This window comes from Trichechus manatus, unplaced genomic scaffold (genome assembly GCF_000243295.1).
Source record: "Trichechus manatus latirostris isolate Lorelei unplaced genomic scaffold, TriManLat1.0 scaffold00143, whole genome shotgun sequence".
NCBI lineage: Eukaryota > Metazoa > Chordata > Mammalia > Sirenia > Trichechidae > Trichechus > Trichechus manatus.
Window position 1 is genome coordinate 978,537 of NW_004444079.1, and position 15,511 is coordinate 994,047.

General features: G+C 36.8%; 1 protein-coding gene across 5 annotated transcripts in view; it reads right to left on the minus strand.

The window, feature by feature from the left end:
• The window catches only part of ARHGEF12 (Rho guanine nucleotide exchange factor 12), a 166,346-nt gene that overhangs the window by 88,884 nt on the left and 61,951 nt on the right, over positions 1-15,511 (minus strand). The gene's annotated exons all lie outside the window — the stretch shown is intronic.

Consider the following 15,511-nt stretch of genomic DNA (forward strand, 5'->3'; position numbering starts at 1 on the left):
TAACTGGATGCTGATTATTGCACTATTTGATCTTTGTCTATACAGCTTTGATGAAATCATGATCCTCAAGTTATTTATGTTTAGCTTTAGTAACAAATAATAAGCAGATCCAAGAAATCTAGATAAAAATAGGAGTACTATTAGTTACTTAAAATATGTTCCAAAAATAGAAAAACAAAAAGGTCCTTTTTTTTGGTGGGGGAGGTTCTGTACACTAAAAGAACTACAGTATTTCTTCCTGGTTGTCTTTCTTTAAAGAAATATTGCTGGAGGTTTTTGACACAAGTTTGATGCTACACAAAAATATTAATCTAAGTCTAAAAGAGTGGTCTCAAATTTCCTCCTATTCCTCTTTTAATTTCTGTCCTTTTTAGATTCTCTCAATCTTAGGCATTTTATAAAAATTATTTAGTCTAGGTAATAAGAACAGTGCTTATTATCAGTAAAATTGGAGTTAAAACCAGGCTATTAATATAGTAAGAAATAAACATAAAACAATGATACTTGAGAGACTATAATTAGTAGATACTTTTGTTAAAACAAAAAAAAAAACTCTAAAATATCCATTTAATTACAATTCTATTTAATTCCTATTTAAATCAAAGTTGACCCACAGGAAAAGACAAAGAATCTAAAGACTTCCCTAATAAGTCATGGCATGTTAACTCATAAGAAAGTTAGGGATAACAAGGAAAAGGGATTCTGGGACAAGAGGACACTGCTCTCAGAGATCATATACTTATAAAAGACTACCAAATCCTCAGGAATAGGAGTTCATAAATAGTTCCTTACTGGTTTTAGAGAGAGAAAATGAATATGAATGAGAATATGTTTTTTTAATTTACAGATGAATGAAAAAGTTGGCAGAAGATTCCCAACTAAGTTTCTGCAAAGGACAACATCTGTAGTTATCAACCTCAGTCACTCTGCTTCATAGCCATTATAAAAACTACAATCCCAAAACAATGCTGTTTGCATCAAGGACTGCAACATCCAGAAGGATTCTGGTAAAGAATCCTGGAAGTTCTCAGACTGTAAACCAGTTTTCAGAGTTATTTTCTCTTATAAGGGAATGGAAAAGGAGGGGATGAAGAGGACAATCTATATTTTACAATCTACATTCAAAAAACACAGAAACTTTTTTCAAATAAAATTTTTAATTCATAACAACTTTTTCTCTAATCACTGAATCCCACTTACATGACCCATGAGACATGCAGTATCCCACCCACTTTTTCTGGCTCTCAGATTTCTTGGGATTCTACTTTTCTGCTAAAAGCATTTGCTGTCTTCCAGTGGGGACTTGTGTAATGGTGAAAGGTAAAAGAAATGTTCATTGAAGCAAAACAGCTGGGGTATCAGCCTTAAATGTGAAGTAACACATCCAGGAAGTGTGACTGGGTAAAAATCTTGTCTCTTTTGGCTTTTGTACAGCTAGGTAAGCCTTGTGAGCATATTTATGGTTTCCTTGTGATAGTTAGGGAGCCCTGGTGGGTTTGGTTTGTGTGTGTTGCAATACATCCTGCCTCCCATGACCAGTAGGACAGACAGGCACTCACTAATCCTGGCGCCCTAGAACCCTCCCGTGCGAGGTTTGTGGGAACCATGTATTCCCAAATAATATTTCTCAAAACCCATATTACCAACCAGAAAATTAAACACACTTCATGACACAGCATGTTTCCACTAACGAACACATGGTATTAAAAAAAAAAAAATCAAAGCAGAAAATAATAGGGTCTTGAAAGGGTTAAAAGTATCTGATAAAACAAATATGTATGTACATACGTGTATAACTACATAAACACGTAAGTAACAATGTCAAGAGCCTTTATGATTATTTCATTTGCTCCCTCTGCTCCAGCTAAGAAAATCACCAAAATAATCCCATAGTTTTGAAAAAATGTTGCCATCTCCTGGATATTAAGAGGCGGGTGTAATCAAGTAGCTGGAAAATGTTTGAGACTAGAGTTGTAGATTTCAGTCATCAGCCTATAGATGGTACTGAAACTTTCAACAGCATGTAAAGAAAACACCAAACATCAAATCCTTGGGGAAAACTAGCATCTCAATGATGGAGAAAGGAGGTGGCAGCCAATGAAGGAGACGAACATGACAAATCAGAAAAGAAAAAGGGCTGTCACAGAGGCCAAGAAAGAGGAGATAATCAATATTATCAAATGTTGCAGAAAGGAAGGTCCTAAACAACTAATTAGTCCAACACTACACTGATGAAATAAATTCTATATTCTCAACCCCGGTCCATTGTACAGTCCAATCATGAATCAAGGCAATCTTCTTTTCATTAGGTATTTGTGAAGAACAACTATACTTGAATGCTGATATAATGTTAGACGTGTCTAATCAAATTGTGCCTAGTTTGTAAAAATATCATGTTGATGACTTGGACATTTAGCCAACAATGAATGTTTGTATATATCCGCTGGGTACTGCAAATAATTAATACACTCAGCTGCTAAACAAAAGATTGGAGGTTCGATTCCACCCAGAAGTGCCTTGGAAGAAAGGTCTAGTGCTCTACTTTCAAAAAATCAGCCACTGAAAACTATGGAACACAGTTCTACTCTGACACATAAGCAGTTGCCATGAGTCAGAATCAACGACAGCAACTGTTTGTTGCTATACGTGTTTGTGTATAACTTTCTAGATATAAAACAAAGTCAAAATACCAATATGAAGAACCATGATGAATAAAGATAAGGATAATCAGGAATTCGAGCCACTTGAATAAAGATAAGATGCCCTTACCTACAATAAGCATATTCGTGTCCCAGAAATCCTAACCAAGTGTGGTACAATGAGTTTCTCTTATGGTGGCCTTTCTGGGCCTGGGTTTGCAAATCTCTTAAAATGATTGGTCAGTTCACAATCCGCCAAGCAACTGGTTGAGCTGCAATCCACATGAGAGGATTCGTCAGTTTGCAATCCTGGCAGGAAAGCCAGTCTTGAAATTAACAAGGAGTTTTCCTATATAAATGGCCAATCTCACAGACATTTTTGGGGACCTCCTGATCAACAAGAGTCTGGAGAGAAGCACATCCTTTGGACCCAGGGTCTCTGGGCTGAGAACCTCCCAGACTCAAATAAAAGGGCTGTAACACTGAGCTGGTAACACTGAAGAGAGATAAACAGCCCATGGGTGGCAGCCGCGGGCAAGCCCATGGAACAGACTGCAGTGGGCGACCCAGAGGTCCAGAAGGGCCCAGCTCCCAAAGAAGACGCCACTACACAAGCAGTGGGAGCCGAGAGGCCTGCTACTGGCAGCGGCGGGGCCAAACACCAGTATGGCAGACCTGAGCAGCAGAAAGGCAGTGGCCTAAGGCCAAACTGGCTCTCACTAGTATACAGCAGTGCAGGGTCAAGCCAGCCCGCGGAAAGATTAGCAGCGGAAGCCCCAGCTGAACTGAGATCTGTCAGGGGCCCATTTCAGACAGCAGTGCGGGGATGAGGCCAGCTGTAAGAAAGACGGCAGTGAAAGTCCCGGCTGAACTGAGAGCTGTCAGAGGGCCCCCCTTAGATGGTGGTGTGGGCTGACCTGGCCACCAAAATGCAGAAGTGGACACCCAGCTGTGCTGAGAGCTGTAACCCTTGGTGAGAAGGGGGCCTGTCCTGAGGAGAGAAGGGAGTCTGTCCTAAGTTGCGAAGGGGGCCCACCTGAGCCTGGGTGTACTGCAAGCAGAGGTTGCCGGCAGAGGCTTGGGCATACCCTGTACAGGAGTTGCAAATAAAACTCCTGCCTCCAGAGCTGTCATGATGATGGCACTGGCCCAGGGTTAGCTGAGGTTGAGAGCTGGACCAGTAAGCACAGTGGAGCAGAGGCAGCCAAGAAAAGCCACAGAGGGAGACAGACAATGAGAAAGAAAACAGCCATGCTGTACCTGGCCTGAGCTGACCACAAACATGCCAGTCCAGTGACACAAAAATGGACATGGATTCTCTGGGAAGGTAAGTGGGTTGCCTTTTAGACATAAGTAGGTCCCTCTCCTACGATGCTAAGTAAGCATACATAAGGGTGAAGGGGACCAGCTCACCTCAAATCTGTTCCCTTTGTTTACTGTTTGCTTTCCATGAATAATTTGTTCCTGTTGTTTACTGTCTACTGTCTATAATAATGACTTTCAATTGCCAACACTTTGTAAAGTGTCTTTGTGTGTGTGACCCAATTGGATTGCATAGAAGAGTCCTCATCCTAACAGCTTCATGGTTGCTTGGGATTTAGAGTATAAACTGTGTGTATGTACACATGCACACACCAAGGGCCTTAAATGTTCAGAATACTTTTATTCTCTCAACTTGGAATGTCTTTTCCTTCTTAGTTCTGAGCTCTAATATTAAAACCCTAGGTAGCAATATGTAGAAACTTCCCTAAATTCTGTTTTTTGACACCCCTCCCAATACGTTATTATTTGTAATACAGTATATAGGGAAATGTAATTTAGTAAATTAGCCTAATGCAGTAGTTAAGAGATCAGCTGCTAACAAAAAGATCGGGAGTTTAAATCCACCAGCCGCTCCTTAGAAACCTTATGGGGCAGTTATACTCTGTTCTGTATGATCACTTTGAGTCGGAATCGACTTGATGTCAATGGGTTTGGGGTTTTTTGGTTAACCCGATAAATTAGGTGCGCTGGAGTAAGACTTCCATTTTAGCAAGGTTTAACTATTCTATAATACATACATACACACACACATGATTTTACAATCAGGATATCTTTTTTAAGGTTATTAAACAGTATTTCTTCTGGATTAAAAAAAAAAAAAGAACCACCAAATTTTTACATTACCAGATATTTGCTTATAATAAACAGCCTACTAGAAATCACATTTTCCTGTATTGCTTTTAGTAAGAATAGTTAATCACTAGTCTTTTGATAATATCCCAGTGAGAGGTATTCTGAAAACATCAGAAATGGGCAGGAATGGGGTGGGGATAATGATTGTTACAGTCAGTGAAAATTCCATGTAATCTCAAGGCCTTTGATAAGGGACTCCTCAGAAAAATATGCCTCGGTTCATATTCTAGTTTCACAATTGAGTAGGTGCTTGAGCTTGGGAGGTTGCTTAACCTCTCCAAGCATCATCTGTAAAATGGAGATTAATAATAGTACTTACATCTTGCAAATTTGTTTTGAGAATTTAGTATGAGAAGCATTGCCTAGCAGATAGCAACCAGTTACTTATTATTAGCTATTTGGAAGAACAAAAATAAAATCTCAACATTAGTGGTATGACTTCAAAGTAAATAGAAAGGAAAAAATAAAGACTAACAATATTCAATTGCTGCATTTTTACGCAAATAATGAATGCATTCTACAGTTTTTTTTGCCAACAGCACCCTCCTCCCCCCCGAGGTATTTTTGTAAGTGTGATATGCTAATTTTTTATAGCAACATGTAAAAACAAATTAACATAGCAAGCTTATGAAAATACCTTGCGGGGGCACGCTGGCAAAAAAAAAAAAAAAACTAGAACGCATGCACTATTTGCGTAGAAATACAGTTACAGGCAGTCCCTGGGTTACGAACATCCAACTTATGGGCAGTTTGTACTGAAAAATGGACTGCCATAAAGCTTATTAAAATTTTGAGTTAAATACATACAGTAGTTCATAATAACAAACGTATGCATTACTTTGTGATGCTCATGAAAACACTGAGTAGTTTGGGAGTGTTCTAAGGTGTTTATATACATACAAAGGTAAAATATATACTGTATACTAAGACAAATATTTGACTAGCTGTTGCTAAGTAAGAACCGTATGTACCTGTCATGGATTGAATTGTGTCCCCCAAAAATATCTGTCAACTTGGCTAAGTCATGATTCCCAGTATTCTATGATTGTCTACCATTCTGTCATCTGATGTGATTTCCCCAAGTGTTGTAAATCCTATCACTATGACGTTAATGACATGGATTAACAGCAGTTATACTGATGAGATTGTCAAGATTAGATAGTGTCTTAAGCCAATGTCTTTTGAGATATAAAAGAGAGAAGCAAGCAGAGAGACAGGGGGACCTCATACCACCAAGAAAGCAGCACCAGGAGCAGAGCGCATCCTTTGGACCTGAGGTCCCTGCACAGAGAAGCTCCTAGACCACGGGGAGATTGATGACAAGGACCTTCCTCAGGAGTCAACAGAGAGAGAAAGACTTCCCCTGGAACTGACACCTAAATTTGGACTTCTAGCCTACTAGATGTGAGAAAATAAATTTATCTTTGTTAAAGCCATCCACTTGTGGTATTTCTGTTACAGCAGCACTAGATAACTAAGATTGTACCTGTTCTGACTTACACACAAATTCGACTTAAAGACAGACTTAGGAACAGATCTTGTTTGTAGCCTGGGGACTGCCTGTATTCAAATAGGCTCCATAAGATCCACAGAAGTGCACAACTCAAAGCCAATGACGAAAGCAGATTTAACTCATCAAGTCATAGTACATAAAATTAATATTGATACTCAAATTTCCCAGATACTACAAAAGAAAAAAAAAAAAACCAAACCAGTTGCCATCGAGTTGATTTCGACTCATATCAGCCCTAAGGACAGAGTAGAACTGCCCCATAGGGTTTCCAAGGAGTGCCTGGTGGATTTGAACTGCCGACCTTTTTGTTAGCAACCGTCGCTCTTAACCACTACATGACCAGGGTTTCCAGATACTACAGGGTAAGAAAAAATATCAGATTACATCCTAAACTTTTAATTTTCTCAGCAACCTGGGTCAGTGGTTTTTATAAACATAATGAAATTTTGTTGACCATACTTGCCATTTATCAGCAAACAAGCTCATTAATCTTCATCTCCTTTAAAATACCAAGAATGATTAAGGCATTCTTTGGGCTAGATGTTAATCAAGTTTTTCATTTACCTATTTCTATAAGATAATCTAAACAGCCTAAAGCATAATGCTTAAAATCTGAAGCTACTCTAATATAAATATCAACCAACTTGCTCTAATATTTTATCATTTTTCAAAAATAACAAATGAAACAGCTAAGAGAGCATTTGTCTGCAATGCATAAGAGCCCTTAAGTATAGGGATTTATCACAAAGTGCTGACTCCAGCTGAACTGTTAATTCAATCTTTAAATCTCTGGACAGAAAAATTCATAGAACCAAAAGCAGAAAGAAACCACCCCCTCTCCCCAAAAACAGCAAGTCATAAACCCTTTCATCATCTACAGTTTATAGCTGGTGTAGCTTAAGGTCACTAAAAGAACTAGAAAACTACAGAACTGGGCAAAAAACAAAGAATCTGAACATTACCTACATGAGCCTTACCAATGTACTTTTAATATTCCTATATAAATCTAAAGCATGAGAAGTTGTTAGCAGAGCTGCTAATAAAATATTAAGTATATCAGGAGGACTGTAAAGCTGAAGCTACAGCTGACAGATGACTCACACAGAATTTTTCATGGTGTTATTTGTTTTAAACTTCTTGACTTTGCAATACAAACCACATAATGACATGGATTAAGGAGCACAGTTAATGTAAAATCCAAATCACTAGATGCAATGTAAGATCTCAAATTAACTTCTAAAATATAGTTTAATATACTGCTACTTTTAATAAATGGAGCCCTAGTGGCTCAAAGTAAGTGCTCGGCTGCTAACCAAAAGGTTGGTGGTTCAAACCAACGCAGCAGTTCCGTGGGATAAAGACCTGGCGATCTGTAAAGATTACAGCTAAGAAAACCCTATGGGGCAGTTCTACTCTGTCACATGGGGTTGCTATGAGTCAGAATCAACTCAATGGCACCTAACAACAACTTTTAATGAGAAACTTAAACACATGACAAACCCTTAGTGTCACTGTTACTGGTCATTGAGTCAGCCCTCGACTCCATAGGATACTCTATATTTACTCAAGAAAGTAAAAGAGTTGACATATTATTTCATATTTTAGTTTTAATAAAATTTTCAGGCTCAGATTGAAAAGTAAACACTATATGCTGGAACTTGTCTCCATAACACCTAAACATAAAAGGTAAAAGCTAATTAAAACATTCTATTTTTTCAGAAGCACAACTGTTATCTTTTGGCAAATTTCCAAAAAGCAGCTTGTCCTGACAGATTCTGGACAACTACTACTCACTTCACTTTACAAAATGTGAACATTTACTCTTAATGTAGTTTATATAAAATCTTGGTGAGAAAAATGCCTACCCAAGATTAAGAGTACTTTTTTACCCTCTCATTTTTATTATTTTCATCAGAATATCTTGAAAGAGGAAAATGTGAAATAAGACTAAGATTTAAACTTCCATCAAACAAAAATCATGCACTGCCCCATTTTATAAATCATGAGATTATTCTGTAAATCCAAGTTTATTGCTTATATTTGCTTAATGATACCAATTTAATCTCTCTTTTATAAACTTGGATTTGATAGTCTGAGTGGTTGAATGGGATCAGGATACTTGTTTAAGTATTTTGAGCATCTCACTATACTTTTTTGTGGCAGTTCTGTTTACCAGGTTTTCTGTAATGAATAGAGTCTAAAAAGAAACTGTATAACAATGATTGATGCTCATAAGCTCAAAAGAAAGTTATTAATTAACCTTAGAGAAAATATTCACGAATGTGATAATTTTCCAGGTTGTTAATAAGGAAATGGAAGCCCTTAATAAACTGTTACATTTACTGTGATACACTTTTCTCAGTTCAGAAACAATATTCAATCTATAACTCTAGTAACCAAGCCAAACCCACTGCCATGAAGTTGATTCTGACTCTTAGCAACCCTACAGGACAGAGTAGAGCTGCTCTATAGGATTTCCAAGGCTGTAAATCTTTACCAAAGCAGACCACCACATCTTTCTTCCATGGAGGTCGGTGGGAATAGCTCTGGTAGAGGGAAGTAAAATAATGTAGAAGTCCTATGCTTATCTTAACTCTTTCAACAACCCTGTAAGACAGGTAATAGAATATTTCCATTTACAAATGAGGAAACTCAGGCTCAAATGCCTAGATTGGTTTGATTTATCAAAGTAAGTCTAGGAAGTAAAAGGCCCTTACTAAGGGTCTAGTCCCTGGGTGGTGCAAATGATTAACACACTCGGCTACTAACTGAAAGGTTGGAAGTTCAAGTCCACACTGAGGTGTCTCCAGAGAAAGGCCTGGCAATCCACTTCTGAAAAAAACAGTCATTGAAAATCCTACAGAGTACAGTTCCACTCTGATACACATGTGGTCGCCATGAGTCAGAGTGACTAAACGGCAACTGGTTACTAAGGGTCTACGGGGCAATGGTAGTTCAGTGGTAGAAGTCTCACCTCCCATACAGAAGACCCAGGTTCAATTCCTGGTCAATGCACCTTATATGCAGCCACCACCTGTCTGTTAGTGGGGGTTTGTGTGTTGTTATGTTGCTGAACAGGTCTTGCCAGAGCTTCCAGACTAAGACAGACTAGGAAGAAAGGCTTGGTGATCTACTTCTAATAAAACCAGCCACTGAAAATCTTATGGAGCACAGTTCTACTGTGACACAAATGGGCTTGCCATGAGTTGGGGTCAACAGCACCTGGTTTGTTGGTTTTATTTAAGAATTAAATGCATTATGTATATGACTTTTGGTTACACATAGTTAAATTTATGTAAGGCATATCCCTTAAGTGGTAAATATATTTCTATAAATACATAAAATTTAGAGGCTATAGGAATATAAAATACAGGTAAAGATAAAATAAGACTACTAAAAAAACTGATCATAGCCAATATCATTACAATTAAATCTTTATAACAAACCTTCCACATCCATAGAAACAGCATCTTAATTATTTTCTTCTGAGAAAATTCTTTTTTATTAAAAATACTTTTACTGGCTGTTTATATAACAAATGCTCTAATGAAATTTTTGGCTTTATACTAAAAAGATTTCTCTTCATGATTGCTTTGGTTCTAGCACCAAATATTAACAATTCCGCAATTCTTCTTAGCTTTCTATCCACTGAGTTTTATCACAAAAACCACACCTTCTACTGACAAATCTGAATACCCCAAGCCTTCAAACCACAACATAGAAAAGAGATCTCTAATTTTATATGTATGCCATTTCACATTTGCTTAGACAAAAGTTTGTCTTTACACAAAACAAAGGAATTAGAGCTAGGATATATTCTTCTCAGTAATAATGGCTTACCACAGCATAGAATTTGGAAGGTTGAAGGAAGGGGTGTTTTCGATGATTCTGATAGCCCTCTTACATCATCCCAGAATTGGGAATCACTGCTGTACAAAGTTTAGTTCATTTTCTAATTCACTGACATTCACTTGTATTTTCTCCTTTGCCTGCTAAAAATGTGACTAATCCTATTATACTTAACACGTAAAACCACTGACATTAATAACTTCCAAATAAATCTGTTACTATTTTTATAACATTTTCAAAATAATAATTCTTTCTCAAGGGATTAAGGAATAAAATTATCTTTTCAAAATGTACAGTTTCCTAAAAGGCAATTGTTCTCTGCCTTTTTACTATGAAGAAGTATCTCTCTTCCCTGCCAAAAAATCACAGATCTGCTGTCAGTACTGATAATGTTGAGCACCTTTTACATGCTGATTTGCCATCTGTACATCTTCTCTGGTGAAGTGTATGTTCAAGTCTTTTGTGCATTTTTGCACTGAGTTGTTTTCTTATCATTTAGTTTTTAGAATTCTTTATACATTCTGGATACATGTCCCTTCTCAGATTAGTAACTTAAAAATATTTTCTCCCAGTTCTGTGACTTGTGTTTTCATTCTCTAGTAGTCTTTCAAAGAGAAGTTTTTTACTTTAATGAACTCCAATTTATCATTTTTTTCTTTTAAGGATCGTGCTTTTGGTGCCATATCTAAGAAATCTTTGCCCGATCCAAAGTAAGAAAGATCTTCTCCTATATTTTCTTCTAGAAGTTTAATAATTTAAGATTTTACTTTGAGGTATATGGTATATTTTATGATAATTTTTGTATATAGTGTGAGGTATGGATAGTTTTTTTTGCATATGAATATGAATATGTTTCAACACCATTTGTTGAAAAGACCACCCTTTCCCCACTGAACTGTCTTTCCACTTTTGTTGAAAATCAGTTGTCTATATATGTGTGGGTTTATTTCTTAAATACCAGAGAGGTGAAGTGCCCTTCTCATCGCATTGTATTAGGGGATACATATCAATATGACTTATCACTGGTGAGGTTAACTTTGGTCATTTGGTTAAGGTAGTTTGCCAGGCTTCTTCACTGTAAAGTCACTATTTTTTCCCTTTCCATACTCTATTCTTTAGAAGCAAGTCACTAAGTCTAACCCACATTTGGAGTTGGGGAGATTAAGCTCCATCTCCTGAAGGAGAAAGAATCTACATATATTATTTGGAATTCTTCCAAGGAAGATTTCTGTCTTCTCCATTCATTCATTCATTCAATCATTTGTATCAGTATGGACTCATGTATATCTATTTTATACTTTGAGTTCTAATCTAATGCTACATTACTTATTTTCTTTCTCAAATTTTTCCAGCTTAAGCCATTGAGAGTTCTTTCAGATAGGTGCCTGTGTCCCTTTGACAACCACCCTTTTGTTTTTGAGCACTTCCTGGTTTTCTGGCACTGCCAGATGCTCCAGGTTCATCTTTTATTTTTCCTACTGCAGTCCTAGGATCAGCCATTTCCCTAAAAAGCCATGGTTCCTTTTACTGGAGAATGGTATGTAGAAGCCAAGATCTGGGTGCTGAGTGTGCTCACTGCTACTGGCGTTATCACTGCTTCTAGGTCCTCTAAGCAGACAGAGTTAGGAAATTTATGTACATAAACTAACCCATGTATACACACACATCTATAATTGTTTCTGTAACTACCCATTTGTATATATATTAAGCTAAATATAAGTTCATACTGTTGTCTCTTATTCTAATCCAGTACCAAGTTCATTTTAGCCTTCTCTCGTTACTTTATCTGTAACTTCACTTGCTTATCTGTAACTTCCTTATCAGAGAAACCTGGCTCCCATTCATTTACTCATATTGATTTTTGAATGTTAAACTAACTTCACATTCCTAGGATAAACCTCATTTGTTCACAATTTATTGTCTTGTTTATTTATTATTGGATTTTACTAAAGTTTTGCTTGGAATTTTTGCACCTATGTTCATGAGGGATATTTGTCTATAGTTTTCTTTTATGTCTTTGACTGGATTTGGTATCAGGTTAATGTTAGCCTCATAAAATATGTTGGAAAGTATTCCCCCTTACTCAGTGTTCTAAAAGAGTTTGTGTAAAACTGGTATTATTTCTTCCCTAAATTCTGATAGAATTCACCAGTGCCTGTAGTTTTCCTGTGGAAACGTTTCTAACTACAAACACAATGTCTTTAACAAATATAGGGCTATCCAAGCTATCTATTCTTCAGTGAGCTTTTGTACTTTGTCTTGTAAGGAAAGTATCCATTTCAAGCTAAATTGTTGGATTTACTGCCATAAAGCTATTCATAATATTCCCTTATTATCCTTCTAATATCTGTGGAATCTGTAGTGATGTCACCCCTCCCATTCCCAGTACTGATCATTGTGTGTCTTCTCTCTTTTATTCCTTATCAGCCTCACTAGAGGTTTATCAATTTTATTGATCTTATAAAAAGAACCAGCTTTTGGTTTCACTAATTTTCTCTATTTTCTGCTCTGATCTTTACTACTTCTTTTCTTTGGTTTAATCTGGTCTTCTTTGTCTAGTTGCTTAAAATAGAAGCTGATGTCATTAATTTTAACCTTTCTTCAATTCTAATACAGGTGTTTAATGCTATAAATTTCTAAGTAATGATTTAGTGGTATCCTACAAATTATGATATGCTGTGTTTTCATTTTCATTTAATTCAAAATACTATCCCTTTTGATTTCTTCTTCTACCTATGGGTTATTTAGAATTGTGCTGTTTAGTTTCCAAATATTTGGGGATTTTCCAGAGTTCTTTTTTCATTTGCTTTAATTGATTGCTAATTTAATTCCACTGTGGTCATAGAACATACTTTGCATGACTTGAATCCTTTTAAATTATTGAGACTCATTTTATGGCCCAGAATATGATCTATCTTGGCAAATGTTCCACCTACACCTGCAAAAAAAAGGTGTATTATGTTGTTGGGCAGAGTGTTCTATAAATGTAATTGGTTGGTAGTGTTAAGTCTTCTATATCCTTGCTGATTTTGTAATTCTTCTATCAATTATTGAGAAAGGAGTACTGAAATTATGGTGGATTTGTCTATTTCTCCTTGCAGTTGTATCAGGTTTTATTTCATGAATTTTGAAGTTCTAAGGTACTAAAAAAGTTTTGAGCTATGATGTCCTCTTTTTTTTAAACTGATCCCTTTAATCATTTTTGCTCTGAAATCTACTTTGTCTGATATCAACGTTGTCACTCTAGCTTTCGTTGGATTAGTGATAGCATGGCATATCTTTTTACATTCTTTTACTTTTAATCTACTTGTATCTTTTTTTTTTAAAATATGTTTCTTGTAAGACAGTATATAGTTGGGCTTTGCTGTTCTATACAATCTGACAATCTCTGCCTTTTAATTGAGGTGCTTTAGACCATTTGCCTTTTAAAAAAAAGTATTTTATTGTGTTTTAGGTGAAAGTTTATGCAGCAAATTAGCTTCCTCTTTAACAATTTATGTACAGATTGTTCCATGCCATTGGTTACAATTTTCACAATATGTCAGCATTCTCATTATTTCCATTCTGTTTCCATTGATCTTGCCTTCCCCTCCTTGTTTTCTCATCTTGGTTTTCGGTAAATGTTCACTCTTTGGTCTCATATAGTTGATTGTTGAAGGGAGCACATTACTCATGGCTGATACCGTTTGTTTTATAAGCCCATCTATTGTTTGGCTGAAGGCAACCTCCAGAAATAGCTTCAGTTTCAAGTTCAAAGGGTACCTTAGGGCAATAGTCTCAGAGGTTCCTCTAGTCTCTACTGCAGACCATTTACTTTTAATATGATTATTAATGTGGTAAAGTTTAAGTCTATCATCTTGCCATTTGTTTCTTGTCTTATCTGTTCTTTAAAAAAGGTGCAACATTTAAGTGCTCAGCTACAAACCAAAAGGTTGGTGGTTTGAACCCACTCAGTGACTCTGCAAGGAGAAAAAGACAGGAGATCTGCTCTTGTAAAGATTATAGCCTAGAAAACCCTAAGGAAGAGTTCTCCTCTGTCATGTTTGGTTACTATGAGTATGAACTGACTGGACGTCACCTAACAACATCTGTTCTTTGTTCTCCTTTTTTTCTTTTTTTGCCTTCTTTTGGATTATTTAACCAACTAATTGTTATTTTAAACAATTTTAATAGTCTGTTAACTTGTCTGTCTCTTGCACTAGACCTTAAATTATCTGAAGGCAAAGATCATGTTCCATTTGACTTTACATTCTAACTAACTAACATAGTGCTGAGTACATAGGTGACATTCAGTACATGTTTACTAAGTGAATTCATTCATTCTACAACTTTCATTGAGAATTATAGAGGATATAGGTGACTCCCATCCCAGGAACCACAACCTTCCTCCTAAGAGAACACCAGTTTTATTCAGTTATCTACTACTCCCTTGGAGCCCAGCTGAGTCAAAGGAAGCTGACCCAATCTGCAGCAAAAGAGATGAGTCCTTTCAGCAGAATGGTGTTCCATTCTTGGGTAAGTGAATGGTTCAGAAAACAGGTGATGAGAATGAAAACAAAATTCACTGGAAATGTCTGTGAAAGTATTTCCTTACTCTTAAAATAGAACCACATGAAACTTCTTCCCCCTCCCTCCCACTGTAAACAAATGAGGAAGCAAGTAGCCCTGATTGCTACTGAACATCCATCCTTAAGAACTAGTTTAGGAAGAAGCTGACAATGGATGGCAAGAGTGGAGAGACGGAAAGAACCTGGTCCCTTGATATAGTTAAGCCACTAAATCAAAAATCCCCAAGGTCTACCCCTGGTATGTCCTTACTTGCTTAAGCCAGTTTGACTTAAGTTCCCTGTTACATGCAGTCAAATACATACTAAGTTATACAAACACCAACCTTTACCAGGCACTGTTCTCAACACTAGAGATTACAGTAGTGAACAGATAAGGCCCCTGCTCACAGGAAGCTTACATTCTACAGGTAATGGATAGACTACAGACAGAAAGTATACAAATAATTTCAGATAATGATAAGTGCTATGAGGAAAATAAAACAGATGTGATTGTGATGAAAGGGGTTCATTTTGTTTATTCAAAGAGGACCTGAGGCATTTAAGCTGAGACCTAAATGAGGTGAACAAGCCAGGAGTGAGAAGATCTGGGATCAGAGAGTTACAGGCCAAGGAAATCGCTAGTACAAGGGTCATAAAGGAGAAGAAGCTTAGTGTATTTGAGAAAAGAAAGTCCACTGTGCCCGGCTACCACCGCTGACTGCTCTGACCAGGATCACAACAGAGGGTTCTGGACAGAGCTGGAGAAGGATGTAGAGCATAATTCTAAC